Here is a 19309-nt window from a genome sequence, read left to right as displayed (position 1 = left end):
TCTGATGGATTTTCGCATTCAGTGAGTGGATAAACCCTCTTTCTTCTAAAGACAATGGGATTCTCTATCTAGAGCCAAATTTGTTCTAATTAGCTGCCTCTGAGGTTTTCAGTGGCAAGTCTTCCGGAAGTTAATAATGCTATTTTGAGAATACCTGTATGTTGCCTGCTTAATGAACATGATGATGGGAACATAAACTATTTTTCATTCCACCAAGAAAGACTTTATCCTTATTCCCCATCTCACATCTCAATTCTAGACTTGCTTTGTTTTTAGTTAAATTATGTTCAAATCACACTTTCATTAGTGTTAATTCTGTGGCGTTTGCAATGTTCTTTAATTCTTCAGCTAGCAAGTGGCTGGTATCCTGCTTAGAGCTGATGGAGGCATTTTGTTTTGCTCAGAAATGTCTTTTGATTATTGGCCTGAATGACAGAGGAATGTTTCACGCCCCACACGTACATTTTCCCTTGAAATGTGTCTGGGTAGACTACCTTTTCTAGATACTTCTCCAGCATCAGCTGAAAGATAACTAGTCTTCTCTATATCTGTACAGTCTGAGTGCTGGTTGATTCTTGACTCTTGGAAGGGCATTGTAACCTAATTTACCGGTAAGATGTGGGAAAAATATTATGTGACTGCTAAGTATTTGAAACCTTGAAGATTTGATTGCTAGATATTGAAGTCTACAAAAAAATTTTGAGCAACTTTACATATAATCAGGCCTGATATTCAATTGTTTTGACAAATATAACATTACCATTTAAAATATTGAAATCCTTCCAGCCCCCATCCCCTGTCTGTCTACCCCAGCTGCCATAGTCCTCTGCCCAAACCATTACTTCCTCCCACCACCGTTTCACCAAACCCAGCACCAAAGAACTAATACTGGGCCTACCAGACACCCCCAGACTCTGTTCTAGTGCTGGTGCCCTATGGCTGACTTGACTTCCCATAAGTTGCCTGGTAGGTGCCCTGCTGTTACAGGTTATATAATTTTCATATCACCCCTGTGAGCATTCATTAGTTTCCCTACCTAGCACTTGAACAATGTTCAAAACATTCAGAAAACAGCTCTAAAATTTTAGAAATGAGATTCCATTTGGAATAGTAAAAGTAATTGGGTTGACTTTAAGATGGTAAGAGTATCAGGCCACCTTCGTCTGGATGAGTGCAATATTCTTTATTATTATTATTAGTAGTAGTATTGGGAGGAAAGACAGAATTGGGAAAACGGAACTCTCTTCTTTAAAAACATAAAACCAATCTGCCTCCAGACTTTGCATCATGTTCTTATTCCATTCCAGTTCCTTGGGGTGCACAAAAAATGAGACCAGGAAAAGCGGAGGGGAGAGCAGGGTTCCAGGCTTCCTCTTTGAGATGCTTTTAGGGCCCCCTAGTGGCTGATTTAAGACAATTTTTATTTATTTTATTTATTTTTTTTTTAGGATTAGGTCTCCTTGACCCTGATTAAAAAAAGAGAGAGAGACCTTTCTGAATCTCTCCTGTGACAGGTGCAATAACTGTGTGGAGAAAAATAGATAACAGTTGGTTTAGAGGGCTCAGTATTTTTTCACTTCTCAGTTCTTAGCGAAAGCAGTGCAGATTCTTTAGAAATAACAGATATATCACCTTACATATTTTATTCTGCATTCCTCATACTATATTATGTCATAGCAAACTCCTTTTAAGACATTTATATCCTGGTTTGTGTCAAAGGGCTATAATTCATAGGTAAGTACATCCTATCTTAGGTTTTACACACACACACACACACACACACACACACACACACACACACCTATCCATACCATTGGTGGGGCAAAGGAATTCTTTTAATGTGGGGCTTCACGTGATATTAACAGAAGGGCTCAGTTTCTGGAATATTTCACTCTGACAACATTCCTATCGTTTAGAATATTAGATAGGCTACTGAGTTCAAAACTGCAACATTACATTGAGAGAGCAAAGCTTCTACCCGTTTAGGGTGCCTATTGACTGATGCAAGTAATTTTTGTGAAATCCCCTAATAATGAAATATATCTTTAATGTATCTTATTGACCAGAGTGAGTATTGCTCTGTCCCTCACTATGGTCATATTTTTCTCTCTAAAATCCAATCTAGAGAATGCAATATACTGGGTAATTATAATGGAGATGTTTCTTTACCACATGCTTATCTTTTAGTTTCTGATATTATTCCATTATTTCTTCTTTGCTTGTAAATTTCAGGTCTCCCTCCCCTTCCTCAGTAACGTTAACCTTATTACTATGCTAATGTGTTGTAATAATGCATTTTTACACCACTAATGAAATGAAGCAAAGCAATGAATAAAAAGAAAGCCCAAATTCTTGCTTTAACTTTACCGAATTCCAGGGCGGGGGGGGGGGGGTGTGGTTGGAGTACGGGAGGAGGAAGAGTAGGAAGCACGGTCGACCCGCAAAATAAAAATGATCCCCTTGTTTTCAGCGCGTTCTAGAACAGAGCTGCACGTCAGAGGAAGAAGGAAGCAGCATTCGAGCTAAAAGGATTGACATTAAACTTTGACACTTTAATGGTCTCTAGGATATTAGATAATATTTTATCATCTAATGTTCTTCTCCGACACGGTAGTGACATCAAAACCAGATAACGATCTCCTATCCCTGCAAACGTGCAGGGTGAGACTCATCCCCGCGGAGATAAGCCAGCAGGACCCCGGCTTCGCAGTTAACTTATCCAGAAGCTCCAGTGCAAACGTGTTTTACTTCTTCGCCGGGGACGCCGCTGTGTAACCGCTACCGTCTTTTTGCATTCTCCTTTGCTGGGTCTGCCGCTGAGATTAGGTAAACAGCGCTCCAGAGCTGCGGGAGAGCCGGTGGCGGTGCACGAGGGGTGGGGTGGGGAGCACCGAGGCCGCGGGTCTTTGCCTAAAGAGGCTGGAGGAAAGGGAGGGGATGGCGGAAGGGTCCCGGATGGGTCGAGCTGAAGGCCAAGAGCGGGGTTACTTGGCGGGAGCCAGGTCCGAAGCCGAGCGAGGGGCCGGACTTCAAAACCCTGGGGCCCTCAGCCTGACCTCTGGGGAGTGTGGTCAGTACCGCAGCCCGAGCTCGGCATCCTTCTCTTATGCACCCTCCCACCCCACGCCTTGCACTTTATCTCTGTTTTTGCATCCTTCCCCTGCCCCTTCCTGGAGTACTGTGGGCTTCCCGCTGCCTCATCTGCACCCATGGGCCGAGAGAGAGGCGAGCGGAGGCGAGGCTGGGACCCGGGGCTCGCCGGGCTGGGGAGGGGTGGGGACCCGGGGCTGGGGGGGTGGGGTGGGGAAGGGGACCCCAGAAGCCCTGGGACCGAGCTGAGGAAAAACCCGGGAGCTGGATCGCGCGCCGGAGCTCGGGTCTCCCAGTCAGAGTTGCCCATCCCTCTGCGTTCTCTTCCTCTCCGGGCCTGTTTCCCCCTCCTTTGGGTTTTCTCTCCAGGCCTCCTCCTCCCATTCACTCTCACACCACTGGCCCCTTTGGCCTGCCGGTTTCACCCACTCCTTCCGTAGCTTCAGAGGACTCTCGGCGCCCCACTCGCGGCTTTAGGACTGGGAGGCTTTGGAAGTCCATTCAGTGGGATGTCGCGCGCGGGGCTCTTTTGCCAGGACGGAGAGCAAGAATGAAATTGGAACGGGGAGGGGCATGTCGTGCGTGCAAGGGTGTGTGTGTTGGGGGTGGGGGCAAAGAAATGCAGTTTTCCCGAAAGAACTGGGAGCTTTGGACCGGATTCTCAGATACAGAGCTCCAAATAATGTGTCCGAGCGCTTCATCGTGGCTCCTCGCAGCCGCAGGCTGCCCCATACCCTGCCCACGTCGGAGAGAAGCGGCGACCCGAGTAGAAGTGGAGGCGGGGAAACTTCCTACTTCCCACGACGGCGGTTTTGTCCAAGGGGGAGTGGGCAGGCTGTACCGCCCTGTGAGCCTGCCGGCGTCACGACAGCGGCAGCTGCGGACCCGTCCCTCTTCCCTTCCCCCTCTTTCCGCGAGGCTGGCCAAGCCCGAGGCGGCCGGGGGCGGTCGGGGTGGGGGGAGAAGGGCGGGGAGCTCCCAGCTAGCACCCTTTCATCCCAACCCGGGCCGAGATTCCGGCTCCGGGTGTTGCTTCCGCCCGCGTGCGAGTGAGCTGGAGAAGTAGAAGGGAGGAGCCTCGCGGGAGGGGGCGGAGCCCAGGCCGGGGCGGCCTCTCGGTCCGTGCGGCTACGGCGCCTGCTATTGGCCAGTCGCGCCGTCACGGGGTGGAGGCGGGCGCCCAGGCGCGCGCTGGCCCCGCCCCCCGCCGGGAGCCCGGCCCGGACTCGCGGTCCCCCCCAGCTGCACAGACATGACACAGACACACAGTCACTGCAGCTGCTGAGCGAGCCCGGAGCTCTGGGCACGCGGCGGCGGGGCCAGCCCGGAGCCCGGACCCCAGCGCCCGCCCGCGCCCCCCCATCCCCCCGCGGGCCTCCGTGCGGCGGCCCCCGCCTGGCCGGGCGCGGGAGGCGGGGATCGCGCGCCGGCTCCGGCCAGCGGCGCCCGGCAGCCGGCGGCGGCTGCAGCGGCAGCCCAGCTCCGAGCGCCCGGCGCTCGGGGAAGCCGGAGCGTCTCGAAGGCGGCGGCGGCGGCGGCGGCCGAGGCCGGCGAGCGCTCCCGGCGGCAGCGGGGCCGCCCGCCCCGGCTCCCCGCACCCACCGCGCTGCGCAGCGCCTCCGCTCCGGTGACCTTCCCGGGGCGCCTCCCCCGGCCCCGCGCCCCCGGCCCCGCGCCCCAGGCCGGGGCGAGGCCCTCTCCAGCGCCTCCTAACCGCGGAGCCGCGGGCGGGCGGGCGGGCGGCGCAGGCCCGGGGGGAGGGGGCGCCGCGGCCGGCTGCAGCCTCCGTGCCGCCGCGCTCGGCGTCCGGCCCGGCCAGACTGCCGCTGCCCCGCCGCCGCGCGGAGCCCGGGCGCCCGAAGCTGGGGGCGCGGCCGCGCTCGCCTCGCGGGGCCGGGAGCGGGCAGGCCCTGCCCTGAGGGGGCGAAGCCGCGGGGAGCGCGGGAGGTGGAGCCGGCCCCGGCGGCCGCCCCGCGTCTCTCCCCAGCGCCCCCTTCCCAGACCCGGCCCGAGGCGGACGCAGGCCCCTGCCCGTGCGGGGCGCCCCCGGCTCTGAAGAGTCCCTAGGGCGGGGAGCAGCTCCAGGCAGCGGCGCCGGAGGGAGAGGAAGAAGGGACTGTGCCCAGCCTGGGCGGCCCGGACCCTCCCCACAGCTTTTGGAGCCGGGGGCCGCCCCGAAGTCTGCGCTTGGCACCGCCGCTTGAGCTAGGGCAGCGCCTGCTGGGACCCCGACCCGGACCCTCTGCGCCTTGTAGGCGGCGGCGGCGCCGCCGCGCCACCCAGCTCTTCCGTGGTCCCCCTGTGTTTGGCGGCAGTCACGGCCAAGGTAAGAGCCCGGGGGTGCTTGAGAGCCGCCCCGGGGACGCCCTGGTGAGCGGCGCCGGACAAGTTCTCCGAACCTGTAGCTGGTACCCCCTGTGAGGGCACACCCTCAGCTGTCTGGGCCAGGAACCCTGGACAAGCTGGAAGTACAAGTCCCCAAGTCTCTGATGTCCCCAGGACCCTTCTCAGGGACTGTCTTGCTCCTAGGCACATAGGCTGCTTAACGGGGAGCAAGCAAGGAGGAGTTTCCTGTCCAGCACCGGGAGGTGGTGTGCCCGCGCCCCCCCCCCGCCCCCCAAGCCCCCCGCAGCTTGTTAGCTTTGGGCACCTGTGCTTTGGGGAACCTGCTGTGTTTTTAGCTGCCCCTCTTCGGTGATCCTCACCTGCCTTTCCTGGTGTGATGCTGTGAAGAACTTTTCTTTGCTCCTTGTTGTAGAGTCGTGGCGATTTAGGGTGAGCCGCCACAGCTTTCCAGTCCCTCTATAGGACAGAGTGGTTGGGTGGCGGGGACATCTGTAGAGAGGAAACCTAACCAGAGTGCCAGTCCTGTTTCCACAAACCTGCTCGTGGGGAGTGATCAGTATATAGCGATCCAAGTATTCTTGTGAATATCTCTGTTGCTGAAGGCTAGAATGGCTGACTCCAAGGTTTGTGCTTCCTTATTTTGTTTATTGCTGTATTACTTTCTTCAAAGTTTTCCTTTTAAGGAACCTCAGTCCTATAAGCCTGTCCTTGCCTGTTTGAAATTTATTAAGCCTATGAGATTTCCCTGGAACAATCTGATTTTAAATGGGTCACTTAGGAAGGAACAGATTGTCTCTCCTACATTGACTCCATCCCCCCGGTGACCCTGTTTAATGGGGATGGATTTTTTCCGTCCCTGAGCTGATGTACCTCGGTTGAGCAGGTTTCTGTTGAATCCCGAATCCGTGAATTTTGTCACTCAGTCCATTAAAATGATCTCCTGAGGGAGCAAAATAGCAGCTTACATTTTCCGTGAATGTCACAGGAAGTTTTACAGGGTCTTATGTAAGTTGCCCTAGAGAGCACTCAGGCTCCTGCTTCCTTCTTGGGGGATGAGGTGGGGCTGCTAGTGGGTCCGTCACCTCCCCTAAAGTCACCTCCCCTAAATGCAGATCGGTCCCTCTCAGACACAGGTGGAAACCCAGAGTGCTTATTCACTCCGTGGAGGTAGTCACCTCAGGCTAATTTTTCTCACCTCTCCTGTCTTCCCTCCCCAGGAATCAGCTTTGGTAGACTTAAGACAGGGGAAGGTTCTAAATAAGGAAAGGAATAAGTGGTGTTTTCTTTTCTCATCTCTCACAAATGGGTGACACGAATGAATTGCTCGCGGGCATGAGTCCTCACTGGGGATCAAAACAAAACAAAACAAAACCTGGCTTTAAGGTTTCACACATTTTAGTGAACCTTTATATTTGAAGAGTGTTTTCCTTCAGTGAAAATTGTTTGAAGAGAACACACGTTTATCGAGCCAGGCCCTGTTACTTCCATACCAGGAAGAAAATTAATTGGAGCAGAGAGGCAAAAGTCCTGAAGATCTACATGTTAGTGGGTTTTCAAGGGTGGTGAGGAAAGGAAACAAATTCCCCTAACAGGATAGAGAGAAGGGATCATCTTTCCCTTCATCTTTCAGGGAGAAGATGGGATCACTCTGGAGTGGGCCCTTTTCCTTCAGGTAGTGAAATGTGCTAGCTGGTGGGTTAACTTTTGGCTGTAAGAAAACGCAGATCAGATTGACTTTGGAAGCAGAACTAGAAGGGCCTTGGAAATGAAGTGAAAAGTTTTCCCGGCTCCTCATAGGTCCCAGAGGACCTCCATCTCATTGGGATGATATGAAGGTTTCCTTAGGTTCTTGGGTTCCTGAGCTGTGGTTTACTGTGGATGCTGATTGCAGGAGTATCTCCATTTTTCAGCCATCTACAGTGGCAGGACACTAGGGGAGTAGTTTTCTATTCCACCACCAATGAAGAAAACATAAGGACCCATGTTACAAAAGGCTATGGTGTATCTTTAGGGCTCAGGAACTTGACTTTTTGGTACCTGATGTATGCTTGCATGAATGAGTGTATTCCAAATGCTTAAATGATGGGCCTGATCACATCTAAAGTGTCATTTAGGCAACTCAGAACCGGTTAACTGCAAAGTACTATGCAAGACTGAAAAAAACTCAGTTACAGTCTCTAAGTTTACAGGGGCTATACATTTCAGGCAGACAGAATCTCTTGCAGATTCCATCCTTTGGGCATCAGACCATGCTGACTTTGTGTTCCCTGAGAGGTTGTAAACCTCTTTTTGGTTTTGGACTACACCGAACACCCACAGTCTTCTGAGTGGAGTCCAGCATCAACTCCCTCAAACTTAAAATTTCTCACTTGTCATCCCTTAGAAGTACACACCTTGTATTTATACACATAGAACATTTGACAGTGTGGTTTCATCTCAGATGCTCTCTGCACTTTTAACAGCATTAAGTCATTAGTGTCTAGGTTTCTTCCAGCAGAATTGCAAGATAATTCTATTTCACTGAAGAACAAAGCCCCATTGCCCAGGCTTACCTTACGCACAGTGGCCAAACCTTATCAAAGCTGACTCCAGAGGTGAACAGACAGAAAAAGGTGAGAAGCAGAGTCCAAGAAGAGATTACCCATTTCAGAACACTGGCACCAAAAAAGGCAAATGTCACCAAGATTTAGGTCTCAATGGATTCTAAAAGCCCCAACTCAGCATATGGAATTAGATTTAGTGTCTGGAACCTGTGAACCTGTATGAGTTATTACACTTTCCTGAACCCTGGGGTCTGGCAGACCACATCTGTGATCTTTTACCCATATGCGTAGTGCATATTTAGGTAGTTTGAAGGGAGCTATTGTGGTCTAAGGAAAATGGTCAGCATAAAGCTTTATTTCTGTTATTAAAGCTTTATAGATTGATTCTCATAGGCACCGTATAGCCAGGGGGTAGGAGATTGGAGCAGGAAAACACTGTTAAATTTGCCATTGAGCATCAACGAGTGAAAACTGGTCCTGCAAAAGATATATACTGTGGACCTACAGTGTGTGCAAAGTCTTGTGAATTTTAGGGACACCAGGTGGCAGAGGGAGAGTAAGAAGTTGAGGCAGAATACTGGTCTTCCTTAGGGTCTGTGAATAATGTGAAGGCATCTTTGCAGCCAGAGTTCTCAGAGAGTAAGGAGCATGCAAGGTCAGGGGTGTGTGTCCCAGGGCACTGGGAGCTCTGGGCACCCAGCCATTGACACACTTGAGCAGTATAGCCCCCCTCACAGGATCCACTAGTGTTGTTGAGGCTCTGCTGCTCTACTCTAGAGGATTTGACATTGAGAGGGACTCGGGTGCTGAGTTCCTCTTTGACCACATTGATGTTTGGAGCCCAGTAGGAAGCAGCTGGTAAAGTTACAGCATAATGCAATCTATTTTGTTTTATTTTATTTTATATATTTTTAAATGTTTATATTTGAGAGAGAGAAAAAGAGAGTGCGGACACAAGCAAGAAGGGGAGGGGCAGAGAGAGATGAAGACACAGAATCTGAAGCAGGCTCCAGGCTCTGAGCTGTCAGCACAGAGCCAGATGTGGGGCTCGAACTCACCAGCCGTGAGATCGCGACCTGAGCCAAAGTCGGACGCTTAACCCACTGAGCCACCCAGGTGCCCCTGAAATGTATTTTAGAAAACGTTTCTCTTTTTAACTCCACAAGCAATAATTGAACATCTCTTATGTGGCAGCCATGCTCTGTGTGGCTACGGAGGTTTCATGTTTAGTTCAGGGAAGCAGACATCGAACCATTACTACAAGCTAAGTGCCCTTGTATAGGTTTCTGCAAAGGATGAGCTTGACTTTGCCAGAAGAGGAGAAAGGAAGAGAGTCCCAGTCGGAAAGAACAGCATGGGAACTTTAAAAGATGTACCGTTTATGGAGCACAGCCATTAGTTGATGGGGCTGGAAAATTTCTGGGAGACGGGAAAGCCTTGGTGTTAGAAGGGAGAGAATTTCATAGGATTCCATGCTGGGGACTAGCTTCATGCTCCTTGTATTCAAATGGCAACAAGAAAGGTTTCTGGATAAGATCCTCGAGTACTAGTTGATTATGCCACAGTGTTAATAGAAACAGGAACTCTCTTTTTTGTCCTTTATCCTTCTACATATAGCACTTTGCCTGTTCTTTAAAAAAACTATTAGCAATGCAAATAAAGAAAGGGTCCCTTATCAACCATAAGTCCGCCCTCTTGTGTACAAGAATTCCATCTGGGGCTTTCATTATGTGATTATGCAGCAGTGGGAGAAATGACAATGTTGCTTGACAAATGATATAGTATGGGGGAAAAAAAAAATCCTTCTCTATGACAACAAATTCCATTTTGTCAGATTTGCTTCTGGGTAGAGTTATGGCCGTGTTTAGCACTTGAACAAGGTTCTTGTATTTGAATCATTTCAGTTGTGGCCTGAACTTTCTTTGCTGTTGGAAAGAGAAGAATGTAATAATGAGGATGAGTGTGTGTGTGTGCATGTGTGCAAATGTACTTGTGTGTGTGTGTGTGTGTGTGTGTGTGTGTGTGTGTGTGTGTGTTGTGGCATGAGGAAACTGTATAGTGAAGAAAAACCACAGTATAGCTGCTGGAGGATGTTAGGGAGGAAGGAAAATCACAGTGGCAGCAGGGAGCCCCAGTGCAAAATATATTTAGTGTTTTCAGAAATAGGAGCCAGACAGTGGAGGTAAAAGAAGCTTCTGTGTGCGTTTGCTTGTATCATCTTTACCTGTGTTGAGTGAGAGGCAGGGTGGTTTAAGTAAAATCGGAAAATCTGGGTCTAGCCTTGCATCATCTGTTGCTGACTTGCTGTGTGACATTAGAATACTTCTTGACGTCTCTGGGCTTCAGGCCTTGTCTCTCTATACATGAGTTCTTTATCTTGCTACTAGGAATTTAGAGCCCAGAAAGGGAATGGGATTACCTAAGTTAGTTAGTGGCAAAGTTCGGACTTCTTAAGATTTCTGACTCTGAAATGGGAAGAGGCCTGGCCAGTTCAAAGGTGTACTTTACCTGGAAATATAAAACACCACAAGGATGGAACACTGAATAAAAGAATCACAAAGTCTTCGCTGTGTTGCTTGTGGATTCTCTGATCTCTCTCTGATGTATTGGGCCATTCACACATAAGCAGCTAGACTTGCCTGCTAACTTATTATGTAATATGGAAGCCAGTTGATTTTGATGTTACCTATTCTTTGACAACGACTTGAGAATTAAGTACCTCGTGATAAAAAGCAATGCTGAAAATTTTGATTGTTTCCACCTTAAGTAGATAAAAGCTGAGTTGACCCTTAGGGATTTTGCAAAGCCTGGACTCTAATGTGGAAAGGGGAACCCTTTCATATGGCTGGGGCGGGGGCGGGTTACCTTGTAGTCAAGCTGGGGGGCAAGTGTGGGGGGAGGGATGCTTGGAAGAAAAATAGATGCAGAAAAGCACTTGGGTAGATGAACAAGTGGGGAAAAATAAAAACCAAGTTAATTTTATGCTTCCAAATTTGTGTTCTAGAAAGAAGGCTCTTCCCCCGCCAGACATTGATCTCCTGGGTGTAGAGGGTGGTGCTTACTGGAAAGAGGAGATTCGAAGTGAGTGCAGTGTAAATATAAGGTTTTTGGGTTTTTTTTTTTCATTATTATTTCAGTTTTGAAGCTAACTATAGGAATGCCCTATTTTAGGAGAATTTGCCTTGTGAAATCTGATTTTATTTAATTTTATTTATTTGAAGTTTATTTATTTTTGAGAGAGGGAGAGATACACACAGAGTGCGAGAAGGGGAGGGGCAGAGAGAGAGAGGGGGAGACACAGAATTTGAAGCAGGCTTCAGGCTCTGAGCTGTCAGCACAGAGCCTGATGCAGGGCTCAAACCTTCAAACCATGAGATCATGACCTTAGTGGAAGCTGGATGCTTAACCGACTGAACCACCCAGGCGCCCCTGAAATCTGATTTTAAAGGTGAACACGTTAAGATAAGTAATTGGGGCACAACAGATTTTTATTATACAAAAGGGATTCATAAAAGGCTCTTTTTAAGGGCTAGTTCCTTTATTGTATTTCAAATTATTTGATTACGACAATCATGATGGATGCTTTTGGGAACCTCTGTTCCATAAAACCAAGGATTTTTTTTTACTATAAACTTCTCAAATGTTTTAACAAATAACTCCCTATGTTCACCTGCCAAGGATCCTAATAAGGATCTGTTTTACTGAGAGAAGTTATATTACTTCTGTATGTACATATGGAAGTACATATATGTACTTGTTCTACATATATGTTCTACATATAGTTACATATGTACTATATAACTAAGTACAGTAGTTAACTTTCATAACCACTAACTAGCACCTAGTGTTCCCTCACTTACCTAGTTACTTGGGGCAGATTTACTTGTTTAACTGCTCGTCTTCCTGGAGATGGCAGTCCTAACTACCCACCTGCCTGAGTCCCTTCACTGCCCCCACTGAGCTTCTACCTCTGAGAATATATCAAAAACAGAAGCGGTTTAAAGAGGAAATTAGGTAAGAGCTTCCAGGATTGTGAGTTTTCCTAATTGCGGAGACATGGAATGAATTTTGTTCTCAGTCTACAGGAGAGGAGATAAATGTAGGAGATGTTCAGAATCATGCTTGCCTACTAGCTTGTCCTTTGCCGCATCTGAAATGTCTAGGGCTTTTAGTTTAGTTTTTTTGTTCCTTTATCTCTCATGAAAGTTCCCGGAAAAGAATTTGTTCTAGGAATGAAATAAAATGTGAAGCACTTACGACTCCAGAGGTAATTTGGGGGCAACCTGGAGTTGTAGGCTGGGGCCAGAATGGAAAGTCCCGTGTCACCGGTAATTTTGGCCTCTCTTGTCACCTTATGGGGCTGCGCCTTGGACAGGCAGCAGGTGAAGATGGAGACGGAGCCCTGACCTGCTGGGAGAGGTTTGCTCTTTGCACAGTTCTTTTTCAAAGTGCCAAGGCCAGTCGGGAAGAAAGGCCAGTTGTGATCTTTCCACAGAAGCAGTAGAATTTAGGGGGATTTACAGCAGCACATGGGCATGTGGGGATTTCTTTCTTCCTCCTTTTTTTTTTTTTTTAATTTAAATTAGCAGGGAGTCATGGGCTCTCCAGTGTTGTTCTGTGGCTAGGGATTGCCTTGGATACGTTGGACCACATACTTATTATTGAGTAAGGTTAACATTTCTGTGGCTCCTGGGAAACACCCCCTCCCCTGCTTTGTTTCCAGAATGGTTGCATAGATCTTGAATATGCCAGCCTGTGTGTGTACCAGCCTCCTTGACTGATGTCAGCTCTCATCTGGGAATGGCATTTCCTGGTTGCTTCAGGAGCCAAGGGAGGCACAGGCCGAGGGACGGAGCAGGATGGGGCTTTTCCTTGCCTGCACGCTTGGTGCCTGGTGCTTAGTAGGTCTGCACCAGGTAAGCAGTGTGTTGTCCCAGAACGGTTTGTTGGATGAATGAACAAATGGTCGTGTTTTCAGTGCTGGGGTGGGGGTGATGGGGGAGGGAGAGTGAGTAAACACCAGCAGACATACAGACTCGAGGCCTCTCCAGGAAGATGTTATTTTAAAAATGTGAAGGACATTTCAGGTCAGCAAAATGAATTCTCTTAGGGGTCATTGTTGTGGTTCAAACACTGATGGCTTTGTAACAAGGCAAGGGAAGTACAGTACCGAAATGTGTGGCGGATTTCCTTTGCTCTGAATTTGTGAGGAATTTGACTTTTTTTCTGGCACCAGATGAAGGGGCGTGCCCTAAAGCCTGTCAAATGTACACGCCAGGTGGCCTGGAAGATGCCTGGAAAAGCGGGATTGTTGCTGATGCTGTTCCCAGCACTGGTGAGGGTGATTATGAAGTGACCCGAGTGGAGCCGGGTGGGGGTGGGGGTGGCTCCCTCTTAGGAGGGGGAGGAGGGGGGCTCGGAAAAGCTTAGGAAGGCTGGAGCCTGCTCTGTCCCTGTAGGGAGACCTCTCCACTGCCATCTTGTTGTCTGGTCTCCTTTCGCTGTTTACATGGATCGCTGGCACGTGGGCTCTTCCACGTCGGGGAAGTTCTCTGCATCGGGGGCAGAGCTGCGGTGTGGAGATGCCACCAGGGCTGGGGGCGACCTTGAGCCCCCCAGACCAACACCTTTCTTTCACAGCTGTGGTTACTGAGGCCGGAGGTAAGGAGGATTATCCGGAGGGGAGGTAGGACCAGCACCCAGCTTCCTGACCACCCCGTGTAGCCTGTGGCTCTGCCCGTGCTCTTCACACCCGTGACTTCTGGGTGTCTGTCCCTAGCCCCCTTCCCTTCCCGTCATCGCTCTGTGTCAGCTTGTTCCACACCCCAAAGTACGTTCCCCGAGTGCCTCCTTTGTGGCAGGCACTCTTCCAGTGGGTCATTTTGTGTCGTTTTGGCTTCCCGCACCCTTGGTGGTGGGCACGGCACTCTTGCTCTCCCCAGCTGCTGGGCGTGGAAGCTGAGGCTTGCGCGGGTCACACAGCCATGAAGCCTGGGGCTGGGACTCGACCCTGAGCTGTTGAGACTCGGTCTGCTGCCTCAGTACTGACCTTGCCTGGCTTCCCCGCCCGTCTACACTCGCTGTGTGCCCTAGGACCCGGTAGCTCTTCTCCAGTCCTAGCCTGTTGGCTGTTGCCCAGAAACGCCTCTTGTTTTCTTGCTTGGGCCTGTTAGTTACTGCTGCTCCCTTTGCTGGATCAGACTCTTCCGTCCTCCCTCCTTTGGTCAGAATCTCTCCTGCCTAGAGGCCCCGTGCACTCTGTGTGTCTTTGATGGCATTTCCTTCATTCATTCCACATCCACTAAGCCAACACTCTTCAGCCAATGTTCAGTATAAACTCCCATGATGTACAGGCCTCAGCTTGACATCTGCAACACGGGGGTGAGATCACCCGCCATCACCCGGGAGTCTTGGCGAGGGAGGTATATGCTAACAAGGGCATGCATGAAGGGCAGTGGGCACCGTGTGTTGGCAGTGTTGTGCTTGGGGGGTCGAAGAAGAGGTATTCAGTCTGGCTCTTAGTGACTAGGAGACAGAAGAACAGAGTGGGAGAGGCATTGCCCCAGACCCGGGAGACTGTGGCATGTTCTCATATGGTCTTCTGCGTGGCATCTTGTCAGTGTCTCTACCCTTTTCTTATTTCCTCCTGTGGCTGGGTTAGCCCATCTGTGTTCCTATGGGTATGTCTTGCTACCCTCCTAGCACTTAGGAATCCTAAAGTAATCAATCATTTATGAAATTAAATTGAAAGCCCTCTGTCCTTGCCCTCAAGAAAGATACTTGGAGAGATTTAAAGAATGTGTGGTGAGGCACCTGCATGGCTTAGTCAGTGGAGCGTTGACTTCAGCCCAGGTCATGATCTTAGGGTCTGGGAGTTCGAGCCCCGCATCGGGCTCTGTGCTGACAGCTCAGAGCCTGGAGCCTGCTTCAGATTCCCCGTCTCCCTCTCTCTCCTCCTGCCACTGCCCATCCCCTTGACCCTCGTGCTCTGTCTCTCTGTCTCTCAAAAATTAATAAACGTTAAAAAAAAATTAAAGCATGTGTGGTAAGTTAAATAACAAGAGAAGATTCAAATCAACGGTTCAGAGCAAGAATAGAAACCATGTGGCAGTGCAGTTAATGGTTGTAGATTATTGGAGCCGGATGGGAAACAGGAGGTGGGAGTCTACTTTAGCTGCTCAAACTCAGTGGAGGTAGGATTGGAGTTGGGTCTTTGGACTCAGGATAGTTAAAATCTGAACAGAATTATAGGGAAGTCAAGGGGCCCATGTTAGGCGGACAAGTAAGTATTTCTGGGTTACAGGATTTCTTGGGTTTCTTTTAGCAGGGAGTTGGAGGTGAACTTGGCAAGCAAGGTTGGGGCTGTGGGCTTTTGGAAGGCAGGGTGACTTTGATCAGAAGGATGGTGTGTTAAAGGCTGTGTTTTAGGGGCACCTGGGTGGCTCAGTGGGTTGGGCGTCTGACTTCGGCTCAGGTCATGATCTTGCGGTCTGTGAGTTCGAGCCCCACGTCAGGCTCTGTTCTGACAGCTCAGAGCCTGGAGCCTGTTTCAGATTCTGTGTCTCCCTCTCTCCCTCTCTGCCCTTCCCCCACTCACACTCTGTCTGTCTCTCGAAAATAAATAAACACTAAAAAAAATAAAAAAAAAAAAAAAGCTCTGTTTTAGGAAGATGAGCCCAGCAGTATTGGGGTCAGATTGGAGTGGGGAGACATGGAAACTGGGAGGCCGTTGAACAGGCTTTTGCCGTGGCTCGCACGAGAAGTTCTGAAGGCCACTGGGCCAGAACTGGTACAGTACGGATGGTAACCCAGAGGAGCTTCTGAACTTTTCTCTGATCCCAGTCATTGGTGCAGAAGTCAGATGGTTGACGTTGCCTCCTGGAAAGTTTACTTGTGACACTAGCGGTGTTCTTAAAATAGCGCTTTCTCCCTTGGCTCTGCTGGGCAAGGGGATGGGGCTTGGGTCAAAATGCACCCTCCAGAGCCTCTTTTACTGGGGTTTTGTTCACGTGAGCCCCGCGGTAGAGAGCAACGTTTTTCCTAGCCCTGGATGATAGTAAGGGATGGAATAGAGAAAATTCTTCTTTTCCTCCTGAGGGGTCCCTAAAGCAGTGGCAGCAGATTGCTGAGAGCAGAATGACTGGGGCTCTGACGTCCGGCTCCCGATCCACCTTACAAGCGAAGCTGTGCCGTGTGTCCCGTGACTGGTGGTGTTTCTCCGCCTGAGCAGGGCCTTGCTGGGAGATTACAGTCCCCACCTTTCAGAATTGCAGAGTAAGCCATTCTGGACGACAGAGTTTTTCAAATCGACTAGCCTGATCCCTTCTAGATAAGAGAGCCTTTATTTTTAATCTTTAAGGAGTGAGGGCTTTTCTAGAATGTTCTGTGTATTTACCCTCACCGGCACGCTATTGGCCACTGGAAAGCATCCAGCTTTCTTATCAGGACACACAAAGCTTGTTATGAACTGGCCCCTGCCTTTCTCTGCGGCCACATCCGCCTTCCCCCACCTTCATGCATCCCCAGTCATTATCTTTTTTTTTCCTTACTGGCTATTTCCCCCTAAACCTGCCAAGCTGTGCATGTCTTTCTCCTTCTCTCTGATGAGTTCTTTCCCTCTGTCTGCCTCTGACACCTCTGTTTTTCCTTCACAACCCAGGACAGGTAGCCTTTCCTGCAAGTTTTTCCTGGTTCTGGGTGCTAAACCGCATCTGTGTCTGGGGCTGGACTCTGTCTCTGCATTTTCTACGCTGTATTCCTCGCTCTTCAAGCTGGCCACCTTGCCGTGAGTGTGGGAGCCTTTCAGTAAAGAGGGCACCTTAGGGCTGAGGGCTCTTCAGTGTTTCCCCGGATGCCTGGACCGTGCTGTCCGCTCCGTACGTGGTGGCAGTGATTGTTATTTTCGATTTCATCGAATTTGCATGTCCAGGCATAAGACAGCCCTTTCCTGCAGAACCTTGAGTGTTCAGTGTGCTGTAGGGGCACATGGGGTGTGCGTGTGTATTATCTTCTCAAGGTGCCCCCAGTCTAAAGAGGGCATGCACCCTTGCCAGGGACCAGCATGGCTAATGTGGGGTGGAGGTGGGGAGGGGGCCCTTGCCACCTCTCCAGACAGAGAAGTGCCTCTTACACAAACCCCCAGGCTGAATGTTGAAGTTTCGCTCAAAGAACCTCTGTATCCCTGCTGCTTCCTCTTGTCTTGCTCCGTGTAACTATGTTGCCATCCCCCTCACCACACCCTCTTGTGTCTGCTGCCTCAGCGTTGCATTTCTCTGCTTTCCTCCATTGTCTCTGATCTTTAGCCTCTTCTTTCTTCTCCTCCTAGGCTTTTTTAAACCCTGATGGAGAAGGTCAGCTCTTTCCTTCAAGCCGTAGCGGACCTTGCCCTCGAGTGTTTGATTCTTTCTGGTGATGCTGCTGGTCCCTAGGTGCTGATGGAGTCTTTGACCGTGGTTTCCGTTGTTTACTAGGCTTAATGCCGTCGCACGTTCTTTAGAGAACCAGTTGCAGAGTGGCACTTGGAGTAGATTGAGAGATTACCAGGCAGTGATGGGCAGTGGCTGAGGAGGATGGATAGACTTGCACAGAAGCCCAGCCCCAGCGCCCAAAGACTCTGCTTCAGGTAACCAGCGTGTTTATGTCGGAATTTTTAGGATCACCTCTAGTATTTGTGAGGTCCGTTTGGGTTTTTATCACACTGCCCTTGTAAGCCCGGCATTGGTGCCGCGTGAGTAGGTTTGCTTAGCGAATCAGGGAGGAGTGATAGATGAACCCTGGGCTTTATCGGACGGTGTATGTGATCTGGGCACTGGCAACACTTTGTAAACTTGTACTTGGCACGGGAGTTGGTTTCATGGTTCACAAAGCCCTGCTACTTTTCCAATAGTAGTCTGACTTCATACACACCAAGGGATGCTTTCTCTGGCTCTTACTTATTGACATTTCCCTTTTTCTTCTGCTTGGATTTATCCCTAGCTCCTGTTGAAACAGCATTTTTGAGCTCATTAAATCTGTTAATGTATCTGTAATGCTTAGGACAGAGCCATACACAGAAAACCACCATAAGTATTAGCTGTTGTAATTGTGTTTTTATTTAGAGCTTCTCCACCGTTTCTCCCCTCTCCCTCACTACTTATGGTGGTCGTGCTTGGCAAAAGAAGGAAGCCAGTGGCTCTTGGGGCAGAGGAGGGGGCCACAGGCTTTGTCTTTTCAGCTCTGTCCAGAGATCTCAGAAAGCTTGCAGAGGCCCCGAAGGTAACAGCAAACACTAGCCCACTCATCGCCTGAGACTGTTTTTCTGAAGCTTTCTGTCCCACCATGCTCCTTTCTCATATTGGGAAGTTGGCCCCCCTGACTGGCAAAGGAGGTGAGAGTCAGTGAATGCTATAGGAGAGGACTCTTCCTTAGCAAGTTGTGTTTCACAGTATTTAAAGTAACAGTAACCGTAATAATGGTAACAGTTGCAGTGGTAATAGTCGTAGACCATCCGCTGAGGGCCTCTCACGTGTTTACGAGATACACTTTCCATGCACGACACCTTTTGATGCTAACTACAACCCTCTGAGCTATGCCATTTTATTTTACAGGTGGGGAAACTGAGGTGCAGAGATGTGGTCATTGGCCTAAGTGTAAAGCCAGAGACTGGACCCCAGTTCTGTCTGTAGAGCATTTCCTCTTAATCTCTGTCCTGTAATCCTCCAGCCCAGTGGTCTTGACACTGGGATATACACACCCCTGGGGACATGTGAAGCCTTTCCATGGAGTATGCAGATGTGGATGGCTTTAAGGGAATCAGTTTTCAGATTTTCAAACTCACATGTGAACTGTCCCCTGAAATTTATTGCACGGAGACCACTGCTCCCAGGTCCATGGACTGTCTTTTCATTTTCGCAGTCTTCCCCCGTGATTTTTTTTTTTTAATGTTTATTTTTGAGAGACAGAGACAGACAGACAGACAAAGCGATAGTGGGGGAGAGCAGAGAGAGAGGGAGACACAGAATCCAAAGCGGGCTCTAGGCTCTGAGCTGTCAGCAGAGAGCCCGACATGGGGCTTGAGCCCACAAATCGTGAGATCATGAACTGAGCCGAAGTTGGACGCTTAACCAGCTGAGCCACCCAGGTACCCCAAGTCTTCCCCCATTTTTAAAGGGACACCTCTTACCCAACACAAATCTCCCTCTGGTGCACTGCTCTTGAGTAGAGAACCCTTCAAGAGGCACCAAATAGAGGAACTGTTTGAAATTGGCGGGCAGGAACCGTCTGTGAATGCAGCCACTGCCGTATGGCACCCCTTTGCAGACTCAGTCTCTCACCTGTTTAAACTTGGTGTT

General features: G+C 49.7%; 1 protein-coding gene across 2 annotated transcripts in view; it reads left to right on the top strand.

Moving 5' to 3' along the window:
• The first annotated feature begins 2803 nt into the window (after positions 1–2803).
• The window catches only part of LARGE1 (LARGE xylosyl- and glucuronyltransferase 1), a 544237-nt gene continuing 527731 nt past the window's right edge, over positions 2804–19309 (top strand). The window contains exon 1 of one of the 2 annotated variants that reach the window (XM_045062296.1): positions 2804–2826. The gene's annotated coding sequence lies outside the window, so the exon portion shown is untranslated. Of the gene's footprint in view, positions 2827–5045; positions 5417–19309 lie in introns of those variants that run through there. The other variant, XM_045062294.1, reaches the window with a different exon arrangement.

Source organism: Felis catus, chromosome B4 (genome assembly GCF_018350175.1).
Source record: "Felis catus isolate Fca126 chromosome B4, F.catus_Fca126_mat1.0, whole genome shotgun sequence".
Taxonomy (NCBI): domain Eukaryota; kingdom Metazoa; phylum Chordata; class Mammalia; order Carnivora; family Felidae; genus Felis; species Felis catus.
The sequence above is the reverse complement of the archived record's forward strand: the minus strand, read 5'-3'. Positions and strand labels throughout refer to the sequence as shown.